The following is a 19,352-nucleotide window of genomic DNA, read 5'->3' on the forward strand; positions in this document are numbered from 1 at the left end:
TTCATATATGTATTTCGTAAATTTAGGTATTTCTTTAAATGAAGAATTGTTAAATATTCTACTTAAATCTTGTGAATATGACAGAATACTCTGTAAGGTTAGCCAGTCCTGTTGTGGAATTTTGTATGTTGTTTTTATTACTTGCATATCTAAAGCTTTTAATTCTTTGATACATTGGAGTGTTTTTAGCTTCTGATGATGTCTGGATACTACAAAGACAAAAGTGCTGAATCTTAACTTTGGGTGCAGTGAATCAATGATGTTAAGTTGTCCATCTCACCTTCATTCTTGCTGGATTCCGACTCGGCCACTCTAAAAGCTCGAGAGTTGGTTCCACCGGCTCGAGGCTCCCCTTATATCCCACAATGCTAGGCGGTATTACCCCAGATCTCGTTTGCCGCTACAGCTATCGAGACGTGTTGCTTCAACCGGCTTCAGGTGAGTGTAGAAAATAGTTTAAAAAAGTTACAAAACCCCTTTAAATTAGTTTTCCTTACAGTTTCCCCTTATTTTAAAGGATTTTTATTCCTTCTTCCTTGTTCTTTTCCCTTTTTTTACCACAAGAACTTATAGTTCTTCCCTTAGGCCTTTCGGGCCCTCCCATCTCCCCTTGGAGTGTATGTGTTTTTTGTAGGGATTTTTATAAATTTAAAACTATCTAAATTTATTTAGTTTAAGTTAGTTTTATTTAGTGTATAGTGTAATCGGTGTGTTTGTGCTTGTGTGTGGTTACACTTGTTCCTTGATATGTCCAAGGATTCAAAGGTCTCAGGCTTCAAGAAGTGTGACTCGTGCTGTCAGAAAATGTCTCTGACAGACGGTCACACTTCTTGTGTGTACTGCCTGGGACCTTTACACCTGCAGGACTCTTGTGCTGTATGCCATGGCTTCAGCCCTAGAGTCCTGCAGGAAAGAAAAAACAAGCTTATTTTACGGGGCTTGTTAAAGCCTGAGGGTCCCCCGACTGCTTCTTCGGGCAAACCCTCCAAGGCTTCTAGGTCTTTGGCTCCAGGTTCTGAGTCGGCACCTAAGACTCCTAAGTCTACTCCTGCATCGGCTCCGGCTGGAGCCGATGAGACACTAACTTCCACTTCGGTGGTTCCCTCGGCTCCGGCCGGAGCCGAGGTTTTGGAAATTGCTACGTCGGCTCCGATCAGGCTTTTGGAGCCGACATCTAGGAAGAGGTCAAGGTCACCGTCCCTCGGCTCCATTCATTCGGCTCCAGCTTCTCCCCTGCTGTCTGAACGGAGCCATAGATCGCACTCCTCTAGGTCTTCGAGGCTTTCGGACCATGACCTTCAGAGGGTAGTGAGTCGACTTCTTAAGTCCGAGGCACTGGCCCAGATGCTTCAGAGCCCGACTCATCAGTCGATGCTCAACCCTATTTCTCAAAATATTCCTCCTCCGACTCCTTTGAGCTCGGAGCCGGGGCGTTTCGGGCCCGAGACTGTGATACCGTCGGAGCCGATACAATTGTCTTCGGCTCCGTCGTCGGCTCCGATTTCTTCCTTGGAAGAATCTCGGCGCCGGACTTCCTTCGTCGGCTCCGAGGGGGTGAGTGGCATCGGACCCTTGTCCGACCCCGCTCTCCCTCTCGGTGCTTCGGCGCTGGTGAGTTCGGCTCCGACATCGGCCTCGGAGCCATCGCTGTCGGTGCCGAGGGAGGTTTTCAGCTTTTCGGAGCGGGGACCTCTGGCTCTGCCTGACAGGGGTGCGTTCGAGGTCATGTGGAGTGTGTTGGAACCTGGTTCAACTCCACAGTCGGCTCCGTCCGCCCCTCCCTCTTCGGTGCCTCAGGTTATGTCTACTCACTCCCTCATCCCAGACCGCAGAGAGCCAGCTCCTCAAGAATCCCCTTTGGGGATCTCATCCTCTTCCGAGGCCTCTCCTGAATTGGCAGGGGAGCCTCCTAGGAAGAGAAAGTGTAAGAGGAAGCACATAGACTCACCTGAGTCTGTCACCTCTGACACAGATTTAGAGGATTCCGAGGGTTCCCCCCGTTCCCCTTCTGAAGATGTCTCCTTTGCAGACATTCTAGAGATCCTGAAGCAGAGGGGAAATTGGCCAGCCCTTAACCCTTCGGAGGATGAATCTGTGTATCTTGAGGCGTTTGGCTCTCGCCCTTCCACCTCCTGGGTGTCCCCTCCCTTTGACCCCCTCATGCAGGTGGTAGCTAAAAAGGCTTGGACGGCTCCTGACTCTGTGGACCCCACCCCCAGGAGACCTTCAAAGTTTATCACAGCACCAGCAGATAAGCAATTTCTCACTAAGGGAGTCTCTGTGGATGCTATGGTGGTAGCTGCCGCCACTAAGAAGGAGCTAGCTGATCCTTCGGTACCTGTCCATCCTCCTAACAAGGAATCTAGGTCTATGGACAGGTATGGGAAGCGGATGTTTTCGTCAGCGACTTTTGCTATGCATTCGCTGAACTACCTCTGCCATTTCACTCGTCTTCAAAGAGACTTGATCAAGGAAGCGAGTGAGATGTTGAAGGACCCTACAGCTGCGGGTTTTCAGGACAAGATGAACGCTCAGCTGGCTACCCTAAATTCTATAGCTAACTCCTCCATGCGCCTCCTTTCATATGCGGCTGATGGAGTGAGCAGAGCCGCAGGGACAGGTGTGGCCTTACGCCGGCATGCCTGGATGCGGCTATGCAATTTTGCGGGCCCCTTTAAGACGTCTTTCACTAATTCCCCGTTTGATGGATCATCCCTTTTTGGTCCTCAAGTGAAAGAAAACTTGACAAGGTGCGAGACAGATGGCAAAACTCTTTCTGCCGTCGGAGTCCGTTTTTCTACTCCTTCTAGACCTTACCCCAAAGGCCAGAAAAGTGGAAAGATGTGGTTCCGCAAACAATCTGAGTCGGTTCCCCTCTAGAGGCAGAGGGGGGAACAATAATGGTAGACGTCGCCCTAGAGGCAGGGGGGGTCCGCAGAACCAGGGCAATCGAGAAAGCCGATAAGCCCTTCCAGCACCCCTGAGGTGTTGCCCGACTGTCCACCTTCGGAGGCAGTCGGGGGAAGAGTATCACTGTACCCAGAAGCCTGGCGATCCATAACTTTAGACAAGTGGGTACAGTCCATCATTTCCGAAGGCTATTCCATTCCGTTCTTTTGCATTCCAAATCAATCAAAAAAATCCCTTCCAGATGTTCCGCCCGCTCAAAGGGATCAAGCAGCATTGGAAATATCAAAGTTGCTTGCAAAAAGAGCCATTCAGCCAGTGCCAGCAGACCAGCAAGGATCCGGAATCTACTCCAAGTTCTTTTTGGTTCCAAAGAAAACAGGGGACTGGAGACCCATTTTGGATCTCAGTATCTTGAATAAGTCTGTCAAGAAAACAAGATTTCGGATGGTCACGCTACAATCCATCCTACCCCTATTGGGAAAGGAAAACTGGATGTGCTCTATAGACCTCCAGGATGCGTACTATCATATAAAATGAACAGGCGCTCCAGGAGATTCCTCCGCTTCAGGCTGGGAACCAGTCACTTTCAATTCAGAGCCCTGCCCTTTGGACTCACCACTGCCCCGGGTGTTTACCAAATGCATGGCAGTGGTAGCTTCTCACCTGAGGCGTCAAGGATTCCAGGTGTTTCCTTACTTAGGCGACTGGCTCCTCACAGCTCCTACCAAGCATCTTCTTCTACTTGCCAGAGACTACACCTTTCGCATTTTTCAGAAGTTAGGTATCTCAATAAATTGCGAAAAGTCTGTTTTGTCGCCTTGTCGTGCTATTACCTTCATAGGCGCAAATCTAGACACAGTCAACATGTCTGCGAGACTCACAGACCAAAGAATAGCAGACATACACAAACTGGTCCCCCTTCTCCTCCACAGCAACAGAGTCAAAGTCAGATTAGTTCTAAAAGTACTGGGGATTATGGCGGCTGCTATCCCTCTACTTCTATTAGCCAGATTTCACATGAGAATCCTTCAATGGATGCTCTTCACACAATGGTCATACCAACAACTTCCGATGTCCCACACCATTGTGATTACGCAAGCATGCAAGAATCATCTTCTTTGGTGGATTTCTTCCCCCCAGCTCTTCCTAGGAAGACCCTTTGTCCTTCCCCCTCCGGTTGCTACTTTGACAACGGACGCCTCCCTGATTGGGTGGGGGGGGGCATTATCAGGGCAGAACAGTCCAGGGCATTTGGCAACCAGTTGAACGCCACTTGCGTATAAATGTTCTAGAGATGAGAGCAGTGCTTCTAGCGTTGCAAGCCCTTCAACACTCTCTTCCCTTGGGAACGATAGCAATTCAGACGGACAACATGTCTGTAGTGTGGTATATCAACAAACAAGGCGGAACCAGGTCCTACCCCCTATGTTGAGAAGCACTCAGACTGTGGCAATGGGCGATTTCTTCTCAGTGGTTTCTGATAGCAACGCACATCCCCGGGAAGTCCAATCTTATCGCGGACAAGTTGAGCAGAGCTATCCTCATGCCTCACGAGTGGTCTCTGAAAGATTCTATCTTGGAGAAAATTTTTCTCAAGTGGGGTCAGCCTTGCTGCGACCTTTTTGCTACTCCCCAAAACAGCAAGTGCAAAGATTATTTCACCCTCTTCCCCTTACCAGGCCAGCCCAGCAGAGACGCTCTAGTGCAAGTTTGGCCCCGGGGACTTCTGTATGCATTCCCTCCCTTCCCACTAATCTCTCAAGTGATACAGAAAGCTATCGCTCAGAAGGCTTCATTGATCCTCATTGCTCCTTACTGGCCTCGACAGGTTTGGTTCCCCTTTCTACATCAATTTCTGTTGAGCAACCCTGGCATCTGGACCTAGTTCCAGATTTTTTGATCCATCAGTCGGGTCAGTTACATCGCTCCCTACCCTCTCTGAACCTCACTGCTTGGTTCCTCCAGCTCCAACCTTAGCCAGGCTTCCTCAAATATCTCACTCTGTTCGAGATATTTTGATAGCTTCCCATAAATCTTCCACTCGGAGGATTTATCTTAGTAAGTGGAAATGTTTCGCCTATTGGACTCAAGGAAGGGACATAGATCCATTCACTGCTCCCATCCAAATAGTCCTTGATTTTCTAGCTGAACTTTTCCATGCAGGTTCTTCTCCTTCTACTCTTAAAGTTCAATTGGCAGCTATATCTAACTTTCATGTGGGCATCTCAGATTCTGCCATCATGTCTCACAAGCTTTGCAAAGCTTTCTTGAAGGGAGTTTTTCTTCTTAGACCTCCTATAAGAAATCCTCCTCCTTCTTGGGACCTTAATTTAGTTCTCACATCTTTAATTCTTCCCCCTTTTGAACCTGCAGCTTCCTGTTCAATGAAATTGCTATCCTGGAAGACTCTTTTTCTGGTAGCCATTACTTCAGCTAGAAGGGTCTCAGAGCTTCATGCACTCAGCAGTCGACCACCGTATCTATTGTTTCATAAGGATAGGGTATCCTTACGGACCAATCCATCTTTTTTACCTAAAGTAGCCTCTGCGGCAAATCTAAATCAAAACATTGACCTCCCTGTGTTTTTTCCTAACTTTTCTAACAGGTCTGAACAAAAATTGCATTGGCTAGATGTCCATCGTCAATTAAGGTATTATTTGGACAGGACCAAACAGATCAGAAAAACTGACCAGTTGTTTGTCTTTTATGCAGAAGGCAGAAAGGGACTTTCAGTTTTGAAGGTATCACTCTCCAGATGGCTAACATCTCTGATTTCCTTTGTTTATGAAATTAGACACCAAAAGCTGCCTAACAAACCTAAGGCCCACTCCACCAGAGCTTTGGCTACTTCTATAGCCTTCCAAGACAGGCTGCCTATTGACACCATTTGTGCAGCGGCTACTTGGGCTACTCCTCACACTTTCATTTCTCATTATAAGTTGGATTTAGCTTCTAGACATAGAGCTAACTTTGGTTCCACTGTTCTCAAGAGTCTGTTCCGATAGGCCACCCTGGACAAGGTGCTAGGGACGCGGTCCCATCCAGCAAGAATGAAGGCGAGATGGACAATTTAACATATAGAAGTTATGTTCTTACCATAACGTTCCATGTTAGTTGTCTTCTTCTCGCCTTCTTTCTTGCGTCCCACCCTCCTTCCCCCTAGCCTGGACAGACCTAGAGGAGTTTGATTGTGACCTCTCTTTCTACCACCTCTATTGTATTTACGTATATGCTATACTGTGCATATATTCCTTCATCAGGTTTTCAGGTCACCTTCTTCCCTTCCTTTTATAGAGGTGGGTTTTTCCTTTTCCAGTAGTTCTGGAGTTTTTATTGGCTGGGCCTAGCTTACAAACGAGATCTGAGGTAATACCGCCTAGCATTGTGGGATATAAGGGGAGCCTCGAGCCGGTGGAACCAACTCTCGAGCTTTTAGAGTGGCCGAGTCGGAGCCGAGGTCGGCTCCGAACCCATCCAGCAAGAAAGAAGGCGAGAAGAAGACAACTAACATGGAACGTTATGGTAAGAACATAACTTCTATTTTTTAACCTGTAGTGTTTGCTTTCATTCAACTGTGGTGGTGGTGCTGCGGTAGCGTTGTCACCTCACAGTAAGACGTTGCCCTGTTTGATTCTCAGCTAGAGCGTCTTCTGTATGGAGACATGAGAGAATGGGCGTACCTTCGTTGAAGGTTGTGTGTCAGGGCCGGCAACTCGGCACGTAAAAATCTACTGCCAATCATTAGCGGACCGGAGTTCCGCTGTGGCGACACCTAACCGGGAAAAGACGAAAGACACAACAAAAACAGTGTTCGCTTTCATTCAAGTGTTTTTTGTTCTTAAGTTTTTCACTCTTTTTGTTCAGTGGTTAGAGGTGGTGTTGTATGCTTTCTACTATGGTCACCAAGAAATAAGTATTAATACCAAGTTTCAATAAATAAAATCAATAAATTCCTAGTACACTGAGAAAACTGTTTAAGTAATATTCTTGTGCTGATGATACAGCATCCAGGTCTATGAATTGTGGAGGTTGAACTTGTATATACAATGTTTACATGGAATTAGTCACCAAAAGGAATGATAAAACTCTGACATAAGCATACATTCTGACTTTTTGCAGACATTCCCAGCAGATGAGAAATTGCACACAGATACATTGATCTCTACGCTGAGCTTGCGGAAGTATTCTGCGATTACTTTCTGAGCAGTCGTGGTAATGAAAGCACTAAGGACTCCTAACATGCAGTAGTTAACAGCAATCTACAGTGAGTAAAAGAATAATTTATATATCTGTACATTTTTTTTTTGCTTTGGTGATTTCATTAGTTTTTTTATCTGCTTAAAACAGCTGTTAACCTGTTCTGTTGAGCTAACCAGAGAATGATAAAAACCTAATATTGTAATCCCTTTCCTAAGATGGGTTGAACATCTTTGAAAGTGAATTACAGACTGGCACTGCTAGTGCTATTAATAGTGAAATTAAAACTTGTTCTAACCTGAAATGTTTAGTCTAGCTATTTTACTAACAAAACTGCTAAATCCTTTGTTTTGAGTAAAAATATTGAAAATATGCCTAATGAAAGCAACACTGAAGTATAAAACATAGCCTCTATTTGGTTACATCTTATTTTAGATGTGGGTCTTTCTTGTAACAAAATCAGTCTTTTTAAACACGTTTATTAAATTATCACATAAGACATAGGCAAACAAACATCAGTAGAAAGAAAACAAACCATATTAACTTTTTTTCCATTTACATATGGTATACATCACGTTTTCTTTCTTTCTTTTTTTATAACTATTTTCAGTCCAACATTACATAATTTGCTCAATTCCTGCTTACCCTTAAACTTCACTCCTCCTCCTCCTGAACATTTTCTTCATACATTGTTCCCACAATTTCAGTGTCTTTCTATGCAGTTTGCCCCTTCCCTTTACTAAAAAATCTCTTCCCACAATTCTTTTATGTCTTCTGCAGTGTTTAATACTTCATTTAGTTAGTCGGTTAAGACTTTGATGTCCATTAACGACTTTTCCTCATTATTTTATTGTGACAACAGTGATGTTCATATTTCTGTGTATGTTTTGTGGCAGCCAACAAAATTAAACTTAACAAGACCTTACTTTGTCTGCACAGTTCAGATCCTGAGACCCAGCTCAAAAAAATAATTTCTTTAGCTACAGCTATTTGGTGACCCAGTGTTTCTAACAGCGTATTTTGTAGGGATTTTTTAAAACATGCCAACTCATTACACTCCCAAAATTGTTCCCACAATTTCAATGTATTTCTATGCAGTTTGCCCCTTCACTGTACTAAAAATCTCTTCCCACAGTTCTTTTATGTCTACTGCAGTGTTTAATACTTCATTTAGTTAGTCGGTTAAGACTTTGATTTCCATTAACGACTTTTCCTCATTATTTTATTGTGACAAACAGTGATGTGTATATTTTGGTGTATGTTTTGTGGCAGCCAACAGAATTAAACTTAACAAGACCTTACTTTGTCTGCACAGTTCAGATCCTGAGTCCCAGCTCAAAAAAATCATTTCTTTAGCTACAGCTATTTGGTGACCCAGTGTTTCTAACAGAGTATTTTGTAGGGATTTTTTAAAACATGCCAACTCATTACACTCCCAAAATGTATGTTCCCATTTACCCTATTCTTTCCCATCACATCTCCAGTATTTTATATCTGTTTGAGGAAAAATTATTTTAAGTCTGCTTAGTGTGTAAATACCTGTGAAAACACGTCCAAGCAAAAATTCTAAACCTGATGGACTTTATTGCTTACTTGGGAGCTATACATATGTCCTCCCATTGTTCCCTTGTAAGTTGCTTGTCCATTCTCTCCTGTCAAGCTTTTCTAACCTCCTCTGATTGATTCTTATAGTTATCGTGCAATAAATGTTGTATATGCCCTACTAATTATCCTTTTTAACAGCTGTTTCTGCTCTAGATTCAGCTACCAGAACAGGTCTTTCATATGATTTCCATGTTATTCCTTTCGCTTTGCCTATACTCTGATATCAGTTCCTGATAAGGAAGGCAGCCTCTAATCTGCAGTCCAGATGTCATCTTGGCATCTTCCCACTCTATTACTTTTCCCTCTCTAGTTATTTGCTCTCAATACCTTCATTCCTGTGACAGTTTTCTTTAGTACATTCCAGCCTTATCTTCCCTGTTTTCTGTACCCCTACTTGCAGTCATCCCTGTTGGCAAAATCTAATTTCTGAATACAAAAGTCTGTGCAGGTACAGCCAAGTGCAAAGGGAAAATAAATCCAAACAGCAGCCAGCACTTCAAATCAACAAAGCCATTTATTTAATATTATTTAATTAAGGAACAGACCGGTTTCGGCAACCCCATGCCTTCATCAGTGTTGAACACTGGTGATGGCTGCTGCTGTTTAAACGTTCATTTCTCCATTCTCTTACTGGCTTAGTTCTTATGCTACATTATGAATATAATATTCTTTATGGTTGTTATTGCTGCCTTTAAAGATCCACATTCAAAATCCCACTCTCTTTGTTTCTTGAACTTCACCCTGCTTCATTATCATCAAGTTACACTTGAATGTAGTCAGTGATAAGCTTTGTTTTACATGGAGAGGGAGTCTGTTCAAGAGCAGTGGCATTCTCTGCGAGATAATACTTGTCCCTCCAAACCATTCTGTTAATGTTGCAAAAGAGATTCAGATTTTTGTTTTGAGTATTTCTTGTACCATTTGACTTGCAGATATCAAATAAGACCATTAGTGAAGGGATGGAGGATGCTTTGTACGATTATCACCTGTCACCTTTTAGCAGTCTGTAAAAGACTGAATATTGAGATAACGCTTTAAGGCAGTCCTTGTAGTACATATTGTTAGGTCTTGTATCCTTTTGTAAGGTATCTTTGTGGGCATTCCAGTTGTTGCATGTGCCTGGACAGATGCATCCCAAAAGGGGCATTGTACTTGATGATTGGCCTAATGAGGGCTGAGTAAAGGGGTTACACCTGCACCCTGGATCTAGAACAGTCTCCTTGTTTCTGAGATGCACAGTATAGGACTTCTTTGCCACAGTTGACACTTGCTAGTCAAAAGTTAGGTCACTGTCCGTGTAGTTCCTAAATCCCAAACTACTGGATCAACTGATAGGGGTGTGTTGTCAATGTGACAGTTCCCTGGGGGATGATGATGCATATTTTGGCATTTAGCTTTAGACCATGAGTTTGACACCAGTAAATTGTTTGGAACAAGCCTTCCTGTAGGATGGTCAAGTCTTTTGAGGATCTTTTCACTGCTCCTAGCTTGTGGTAATCTGCTAACTTTGTTAATAAAAAAATAAAACTACAAGAAAAGTGTGCATATATAAATTTTGTAGTATTTGCCAGCTGATATTAGCCTTTTATGCCTATGATTCTAACAGTGTCTAAGCAAAGGTATTTGTGTGTGTTTGTGTGTGTGTGGGTGTGTGTGTGTGTGTGTGTGTGTGTGTGTGTGTGTGTGTGTGTGTGTGCGCCCGCGTGCACATGATCTGACAGAATTACAGAATTGTTCGGTTACTCAAAAGAGAAAGAAAAAAATTGACATATCAATTTTTAATAATCTCTTTTAGTTTGTGCTCTTTAAAGTGTGTCCTAACACACAAAGCTGGTTTGCAGTTTTGGCAGTAGAGGAGCTTTTAAAATGCACTCTACATATACTCCTTGTCCTAATCATCTGGACTTTAGTCAGGGCTCAATTGAGCTGTTGTGTTTAATAATTTCAGCTCTGTACTGCCATCCTGCCTTGCGCCATGTTTTGTGATTTTGGCCGCTGTGTATTATAGTTGTAATTTTTTTTTTTTTGGGGGGGGGGGGTTATAGCTTCTTAGCATGCCATATAATGGCTGTTGTTTGGCAGAACTCTGTTAAACTGGAGATGCTTTGTGTAACTGCTCAGTTTTCCTCATATAACTGTAGTGATATTTCTTTCCTTGGTGTGTTTTACCTTCCACATAACTCTTTGTGGGAGTTGTAGTTGGAAGCCATTTTTTTGCTGGTATAGGGTCTGTCTGTAAACCTGAAGTAACCCTTCTCAGCAAACAAACTCCATGATTAACCTGGGGCTACTTCTGTTGTATTTCACTACTCATTTTAGATAAAGTTATTTGTTCTAGAAAGAACAAATCTTATAGACCTTGCATTATGTTACTGGTTAAAGAGATTGTAGACTGCATTTTAAGAGGAAAAATGGATATAAAATGATACATGACGTGGAACAAATATATGATGGCATAATTTGTGAAAGTATGCAGACATTTTTAAAGAAATATGGGATGAATAAACAAATTAGCTATATTTTAAGTACTTTTAACAGGTTATTAATAGATGAATCAGTAAGGATGTAGAGTTTTTACAAGAGGAGTTAAACAAGGTTATCCTCTAAGTGGGGTATTATGTTCTGTAGCAATGAATGCAGTTATTCAGAAAAGCAAGTCAGTTGCATGAGAAGGTACCGATAAAATTAAGGATCAGGTGAACATTTCTGTTTGACTAGTTGTAGATAATAAAGAATGAATAAGAGAAGATATGAAAGCTATGGAAAATGTTTAACACTGTAGAATTGAAAGTGAATATAAAGAAGTATAAAGATTTTAGAAAGATGGTTAATATTGCAGTTTATTTTTCTGAGAATTACATAAATGATGGGATTAAAGTTTGAAAACATATATGAGCAATGAAGGAAGTTATTTGAAGAAATTAAGATTAGAGTTATTATGTAGAAGACAGTTCTTCTATACACAACTTCTTACCTCCTATAAAATTATCCAGAATCCATATGGTTGTCCAGCAGTAAATAACATGCTACACAACTATGTTCCCAAATTGGTCATTGTGATCTACTGAACAAAAACTCCTGTATGTCCACAAACCTATCAAATCTGCTGGGCATTGTCATTACTCATACCATGTTGCTATTTGTATCCATCAGATTAATACCCTCCCTCCCATCCTTCAAAACCATTCTGAAAGACAGCTGCCACCAACTCAGGCAGATGAGACATCAGTTTGACGTCCCATCCGAAGGATGGCATACTGAAGAGTGCAGCACCCTTCTTATGCTCCACTGCATTGTCAGTATGATAAACCTAATCCCAGCCCTTGGTGTGTGAAGAGAACAACAGTCTCCTGATCTTCAAGCACCAAAGATGAGAATGCCACTGACCTGTGTACATGGGTTGAACGCAAGCCTGTCTTTGTGCAAAAGAAATACAGATTTGGTGTTCTTTTGTGTAAACTGCAAATTTGTTTTGAGGAAATGTATAACTGGATTAATTTATTTGTTCAATTTTGCTTCATTATTCTTTCCCCTTTTACTTTTCTAATGTGTTCAGATGTGCTGTGTACATGGAAGTAGACTTTCCTGTGCAAACTATAAAATCTGATGTGCCTGCTGGAAGATCTGAATGCACTTAGTGTGCTTTATGTCTTCAGGGAAGTTGTCTTATGAGACATCCCTATGCAGGAAACTGGCAATGTTGTTGAGCTGTCTGTACTTTGAAAGCCTCTCCAACACCTACATCTTCCACACTCTTTTCTGTTATTGATTTATTTATATTTGTTTACTGAGTAGTGCATTAATCAATATTGACCAATTTCAGGCCCAGCCCAGGTTGTAGTGTGCTGCCTTTAACCTTTGTACTGGAATATGTTAGGATCCTAGATGCTCTCATTTGTGTCCTGTCTCTGCCACATATACAAACAGCTGAGGTGCAATTGTAGGTATGCCAGTCCTTACTTGGGCTAATCTCACCAACTTTTTTAGAGAGATGTACAAGTAACTTCAGAATGTGGAATAAATATTGAGCTGTCAGTATCACTGCTACAATGTGGCAGTGAGTTGTGGAATTCCCATGAATATTTCTTGTATTTGCTGTTCATCTTGCATGTCATCACTATCAGTAATGTAAATGATGACTGCTGTATATTCACAAGAGTTGTTGTCTGCAAAACAGTGGCAGTAAATTTATTTTGATGTTTTTTAGCTCATTTCACATAATTCCCCTTGGTAATATAATAAAATCCCCGTTCCTTCAGTGAGACTAACTCCAGTCTGTGCAAACTGCTTCTCATTTTTTTGTCAGAGAGAGCCTAGTGACCTGAGGTATTTGATACAGCAGTGAAGGCACTGGAGTCCTGCTGTCCATCAACATGTGAGTATCTGTACCTCTTCTCTGGAAGAAAATGCAAGTCTAACTGCATCCCACGCATGTGTGGAAAAAATCCAGTATCAACAGGAACCCTTTGTCTGAAAACATGTTTGGCTTCTCTGCAGTCTTCTAGTTTTCCAGTATCTTGCTCAAAGTAAATCACTGTCTGAAAGACATAATTTGGTGTGGTTTTATGGAGTCTAATACCCCTCTAAATTAACTCTGTTTGGATCTTAAACAGTTTTATTTCCACCTCACCAAGGCACATAATTTACCCTTCAGTATTCACAGATACCTTAAGCTTTAGAAAAGAGCAGACTGAGTTTGTTTCACAAAGCCCCATTCGTCCATCCAGTCCAACTAGTACATTCCCATTGCCTTGCTTTCCTATTTGCCAAAATCTTGCAAGAAGCAGCTTTTATGCAGTTTCACATTCATGCATGTAGCGTTAACCAGATGTTAGCATGGCTGTAGAACAGGCTGTAGTAGTATTACCACCATCCTGTGCAGCTTCACTCGTATAATATTTCAGTCTGTGGAAGAAGTCCAGCTCAGTAGAACAGTCTTCATGCATTCTTCCATGGCCCTTGATTCTGCCATCCATATGCTTCATGCCAAGGAGCACTCTTGTGCCATCAGTCTTCCAACATTAAGATAGTTTTTTGAAGGATTTGTGTCACATCAGTTAAGCACAATTACAGCAAATGTCAGTCTGGCAAAAAATAAAAACAAAAGGCTGAAACAAGGGAGTGTCCCCTTACACCTGTGACACCCCCCCCAACCACCTTCTGAACTTGTATATGTCTACTCCAGTGTCGCCCAACAGTGGAAAAATGGAAGAACTCCACTGTCATCAAAAGCTGTTTCAGCAACTGTTACCAAACTGACCTTCCTTGTATTTGTGTAAGATTGATCAGCTGACTCCCTTTTCTGACTGGCTATAAAACTGGTACTTCACAATGACCACTGAACAGTTGCAGTCTCACTTGCATTTCATAAAGTCATTTGTGCCACAAAACTTGGATTAATATAGTTTACTCTGTGGATAAATATACTTCCTGTATCCTGAAGCAATAAAAATATTTTACTGAATAAAAAAAAGTACATTTCTGGGCATCTGGAGTGCTCCGAATCAGTAGTTAATTTTATTATAAACTGAGCCAACTGTGCATTGCTTTTCAACAAGTGGGCCTTAAATTTAACATTGGTAAAACCATCCTTTCTGGAACTTAGAAATGTATAAGTACGGTCAACAAGAATGTAGTATATCCCAATGACTGATAGGAAAACCATGGGATAGTGTCTCACTTACAAATAATAGCCTCCTCATTTTCCTGGTCCACTTATATTTAGTTTGTTGCAGACCTGCTGTAGAGTCAACAATATTCTCACAAAGCAAGATAATTACTGCCAGCCCTTGAATACAGCCTGTCTGCTTGTGATATCGCATCAGGTTTGAACCTCCATAAACACTGAGTTGTACAGAATTATATTTGCAGGATTATCACTAGATCACTTGAAGCAACATCCTGTCTCACTATTGGTGGCTTGAGCTAGCTACCTCTTACTTTGCAAATGACCCTTTATATTTGTATGCTACTTTTCAAAATAATTCACCTTTTGCAGGTCATGAACAAAGATCATTAGTACCCTCTGCTATTGCCTTTGAAATAACTCCTTCACTAACTTGTGCAGACTGTCTTCTCTGAAAGAGTTGGACACTGTGTCTCGTCTTCCCTGAAAGAGTGCTAGTAACATGGGACACAATGCAAAATGAACATACACAAATTCTGAAATCTGTAACTGGTTTACTATTAAAATGTCGAACGGCACTACGTCGACTGTATTATAGTTGAACACGGAAGTTCGAAAATAGTAAACCTCTGTAACTTATCCATTCCAGTCTTAAGCAAGAAGAAAGGCATCACTTTTAAGGTGCTATTACTTAATCTGTGATTTATGTAATTCTGTTCCAAATGAGGTCTGTATGTACTACAAATTATTCTTGTGTCTAATTTTTAAATTATTAATTTGCATTATTCTGTAATTGCTGATATTTTCAGTTCATCTGTGATAATGCTCATGGGTAGTGGCCAGGAGTTTTTGTAAGATGTTTGATGGGAATGCATGTTGAGGATCTTTTACTAGGATAGTTTGGCTTCTTTAAGCTGATTATTCATATTCTTCTGTAATTTAAGTAAAATCATAGAATATGAGGGATGAAAGTAAGGGCAAGAAATATTCAGATGCCAAGGTATTTAATTTCAGAGTTCATTCTTTTAGGAAATGGAATAACCCACTCTGCTTATGTTAGCCATTTATTGTGTTCGTACATAGCAACATTAACTTTGTTTTGTAGAAGTTAATTGACATAGTTTTTGCCTCCTTTTATTAAAATAAGCTGGGGTTTGGATTAGGTCATCTTGTATAATAGTGTGATAGTGGCTGAATGAATTGTGTTTATGAATAGTGAAAACTGTTGTGGTCCGTTATAGTACAGATGCTTGAGTGCATGTGTATGGGTGTGTGGGTGGGGAGTGATTGTTTTCGGTGATGTCAGGGTCTGTAATATGTAAGTTTTGAAGCACTGGCAATTTGCTTGGCATAGTCTGTAGCATATGAGGCTTGAAATCAAATGGATCTGATGTTGTCTTTTTCATTCCTCCTCAATGAATGGGTTGTGGATCCGACTCGACCGCATACTTTAGACTTTGGATCTAACTCTCGAGCTCCTCCCTGTACCCATAATGCCTTAGTCCATCCTCAGATACCCCATATCTCATTTGCTGCCATCGTGCTCAGATGTAGAGTCCTTCTCTCGAGCATTTTGTCAACTTTCTTTCAAAAGTGAAAGTAAATTTTATTATCTTACTCTTTCCCTTTGTGCTGCAAACCTCCCTCTTAGTATTCCAGTTTTCCTTTTATTATAGTTACTATATATTTTTATGACAGTATATTCTTCTTATTACCATCGTTGGTAATCTTCTTTTCTTACCCTCCGTTACAAAGGTAATCCTTTTTTACCATTGCTGGTAATTTTCTTATTTATTTTTTTTTTTATATATATATATATCTTTTAAAATAAGAAGGAAAAACTCTTTTTTAAATTGTTTCTCTCGCACTGCTGTACCTGTCATAAGCTGTCTTGGCTGACAAGCTGACAGGCTTTAAAAAATGCGCACTTCTTGTGGTCATAAAATACTTAACTCGGATGCCCACAAGGAGTGCGTTTATTGCTCGGAGCAGCTCATTTAAACACTAACTCTCTATTTGTGCTGCTTTTAACTCTAGGGAGTTAGCTGATTGATGCAGTAAACTGATATTAAAGGGTCTTCCTACTCCTTCAACAGCAGTTTCTTCAGGGGGTGAACCCCTCAGTTAAAACTGTAAAACTCCTTCTGAACATAGAAAGCTCTTTCCATTGACTTCCTTGGAACTGCCTCCGAAAGTTGCAAAAATATCAGATCCGACATCCTTGGGCCCGAAGGTGTGCTCCTCGGATCCAAAATCTTTGGAGCCTAAAGCGTCAGATCCGATCCTTATTTCAGCAAGCCCCACAACTCAGGTTTTGGATCCCAACCCCTCTGATTTGAAACTCAGTACTTCACATACTCCAAGAGTTTACTCTGCAGAATTCATTTTGGATCCGGTCTTCCGTAGGCTCCATTCTCCCTTTTACAAACTCCCAAAAAGCACTCTAGGCCCCAATCTGCCACATCCTCCAGGTCCTCCAAAAGTCTTTCTTAAGCTGATGTGGATAGGATGATCCAAAAATTTCTCAGAGCACAGATCCAGTTGGGGTCATCTTGGCTGCATCCCCCATTGGAACTGTGAGTCTTCAAGCCACTGCTCACATAGTAATATTCCCTTCTCTGATTGGTCCTTCAATTTAGTTGCCCCAGGATTCAACAATGCTGAGATGTCTGAAGTCTGATCCAAAAAGAATCACTTCAACTCGGGCAGCATCCCTGACCAATTCTGCTTCTATTCCTTCAGATTAGAATGCGTCACAGAGCCCAAGCATAGGCATCTGATCCATGGGACCAGGATTTACTCCAGTGTTATCAGATCCATTCCAGCCCCAGGGAGGTTCAGCGCCGGACAACTCAGGTCCAGTCCCCTTATTCAGGCATGGATCCAGTCAGAGTTGTGATCTACCCATACTGGAAGACTCCGCTCCGATGTGGGTGGCCATGGCTTCTCCAGGTCCGTCTGTCTCTGAGGTTGTGGAAAGGGCTTTTTCTCTTTTTAGAGATTTGGTGTCTCATCCCTCAGATCCACTTCTTTTCCCTCTTTGCTTCCAAGCGCTGAGTCCAGCAGGCTGATTTACAGGGACAGCCAGTTCCAGTCAGCCCCACCAGAGGAACTCCCCCTCTCTTCTGGTACCTTCCCTGAACATTCCCCCGAAGAGGTCCATCTGAAGAGGACATGCAAGAGGAGGCACATAGATTCCCCATTGTTATTTCTCACTGAAGATACTGATTTTGAGGAAGGAGGAGGGTCCCCCCGATTACCACCTGATGATGTCCCCTTTGGAGGCGTATTAGAAATCTGTAGACAGAAAGGTGGTTGATCTTTCAATAATCCTTCTCCAGAGGAATCAGTATTTCTGGAAGGTTTTGGTTCTGCCCCATCTACGTCTTGGATGATTCCCCCGCAGATGAGTTCATTGATTTAGTTTCTCGCCAGGCGTGGAAGCAGCTGGATTCCATTGAGCCTGTACCTTACTAACCTGGCAAATTTCTGGCTATCCCTAAAGTTAAACACCACTGGAGCAAAGGAGTCCCGGTAGATGCCACTAAAAAGAGAAAGCAGAACAGAGCTCATCTGTCCATCCACCAGAGAGTCTAGGGTGCTGGACAGATTTGGCAAATACTCTTTGCCTCAACATCCTTTGCTTTGAGGTCCCTTAACTATCTGGCACATTTTACAAGGCTGCAGGGGGATTTGACCAAAGAAAATTGTCAGAGTCCATATCTTGAGAAGATTTCAAAAGATCATTTTCTCAGCTGGCCACTTTTTATCAGTTTCCAGCGCATCCATGAGGTTGATCTGTTACACAGCTGAATGCACCTCATGGGAGGCTGGTTCAGGCATTGCCATAAGGAGGCATGCCTGGATGTGACTATGTGACTTTGTGAAGCCTTTCAAGATGTCTTTCATCAATGCTCCCTTTGATGGAACAGCTTTGTTTGGTCCATCTGTGAAAGAAACTCTTGCCCACAGCGAGCATGAAGGAAAGACCATGTCTGCTATGGGAATCAAGTTTTGTACCCTTCAGTGAACATTCTGTAGAAATTAGAAAGGTGATAAGAAAACGTGGTTTCGCAAATCTCAGGGACCATTCCAAGATCCGAGCAGAGACAACTTCTTCAGAGGCAGAGGAGGCAGTTCTAATGGCAGATGTTGTCCTAGATATAGAGGAGGCCTGCAAAATCAGGTTTCTGTGATTCTTTTCAGGATAGACCCTATCAGCATTCCTGAATTGCTGCGCAACCGCCCACCTCTGGAGGCAGTCAGGTGATAACTGTCCTTGCACCCAGACACCTCAGCTACTATAACAAATATACCTGGGTGCTAAATATAATATCCAGAAGTTACTTTATACCATTTTCCCAACCCCCAATCTACAAAAGAAAAATGTTTCCCTGATGTTGCACCCAATCAGGGGAAGGCAGCAGCCCATTAAATTCAGAAGCTACTAGACAGAATCATCTAGGAGGTCCCACCAGACCAAATAGAATTCAGAACTTGCTCACATTTCTTTTTATTGCCCATAAAGACATGGGACTTGTGACCAGTTTTTGGATCTCAGTAACCTGAATCAGTATGTGGAAGAGTCAAAGTTATGAATGGTCCCGTCCATTCTACCGGTTCTTTGCAAGGGCGATTGGTTGTGCCCTGTAGATCTTCAAGATGCATACTATCATATCAAAATAAGCAGGCACTCCCAGAAATAATTACACTTTTGGCTGGGAGCTAATCATTACCAATTCAGAGCTCTGCCCTTTGGACTCACCAGAGCTCCCAGGGTGTTCACCACATGTATGGGAATAGTGACAGCTCACTTGAGACTAAAATGATTCAGAGTGTTTCCGTATCTAAATGACTGGCTCCTCACCACCCCATCCATGCATCTCCTTCAACAATCCAGGGACTGTTTGCTCTAGATTTGTCACTTATTGGGAACAGCAATCAGTTGTTCCAAGTCAAATCTGACACCAGTAAGTACAGCGCCTGGAGTTTATTGGTGCACATCTGAACATGA

At 42.2% G+C, this 19,352-nt stretch overlaps 1 protein-coding gene across 3 annotated transcripts in view; it reads left to right on the forward strand.

The window, feature by feature from the left end:
* Positions 1-19,352, forward strand: part of RHOG (ras homolog family member G) — a 441,865-nt gene that overhangs the window by 211,921 nt on the left and 210,592 nt on the right. For all 3 annotated transcript variants that reach the window (XM_044073047.1, XM_044073044.1, XM_044073046.1), the window contains exon 2: positions 7,030-7,174. The gene's annotated coding sequence lies outside the window, so the exon portion shown is untranslated. The remainder of the gene's footprint in view (positions 1-7,029; positions 7,175-19,352) is intronic.

Source organism: Protopterus annectens, chromosome 5.part1 (genome assembly GCF_019279795.1).
Source record: "Protopterus annectens isolate FY-2018-M chromosome 5.part1, PAN1.0, whole genome shotgun sequence".
Lineage (NCBI taxonomy): Eukaryota > Metazoa > Chordata > Ceratodontiformes > Protopteridae > Protopterus > Protopterus annectens.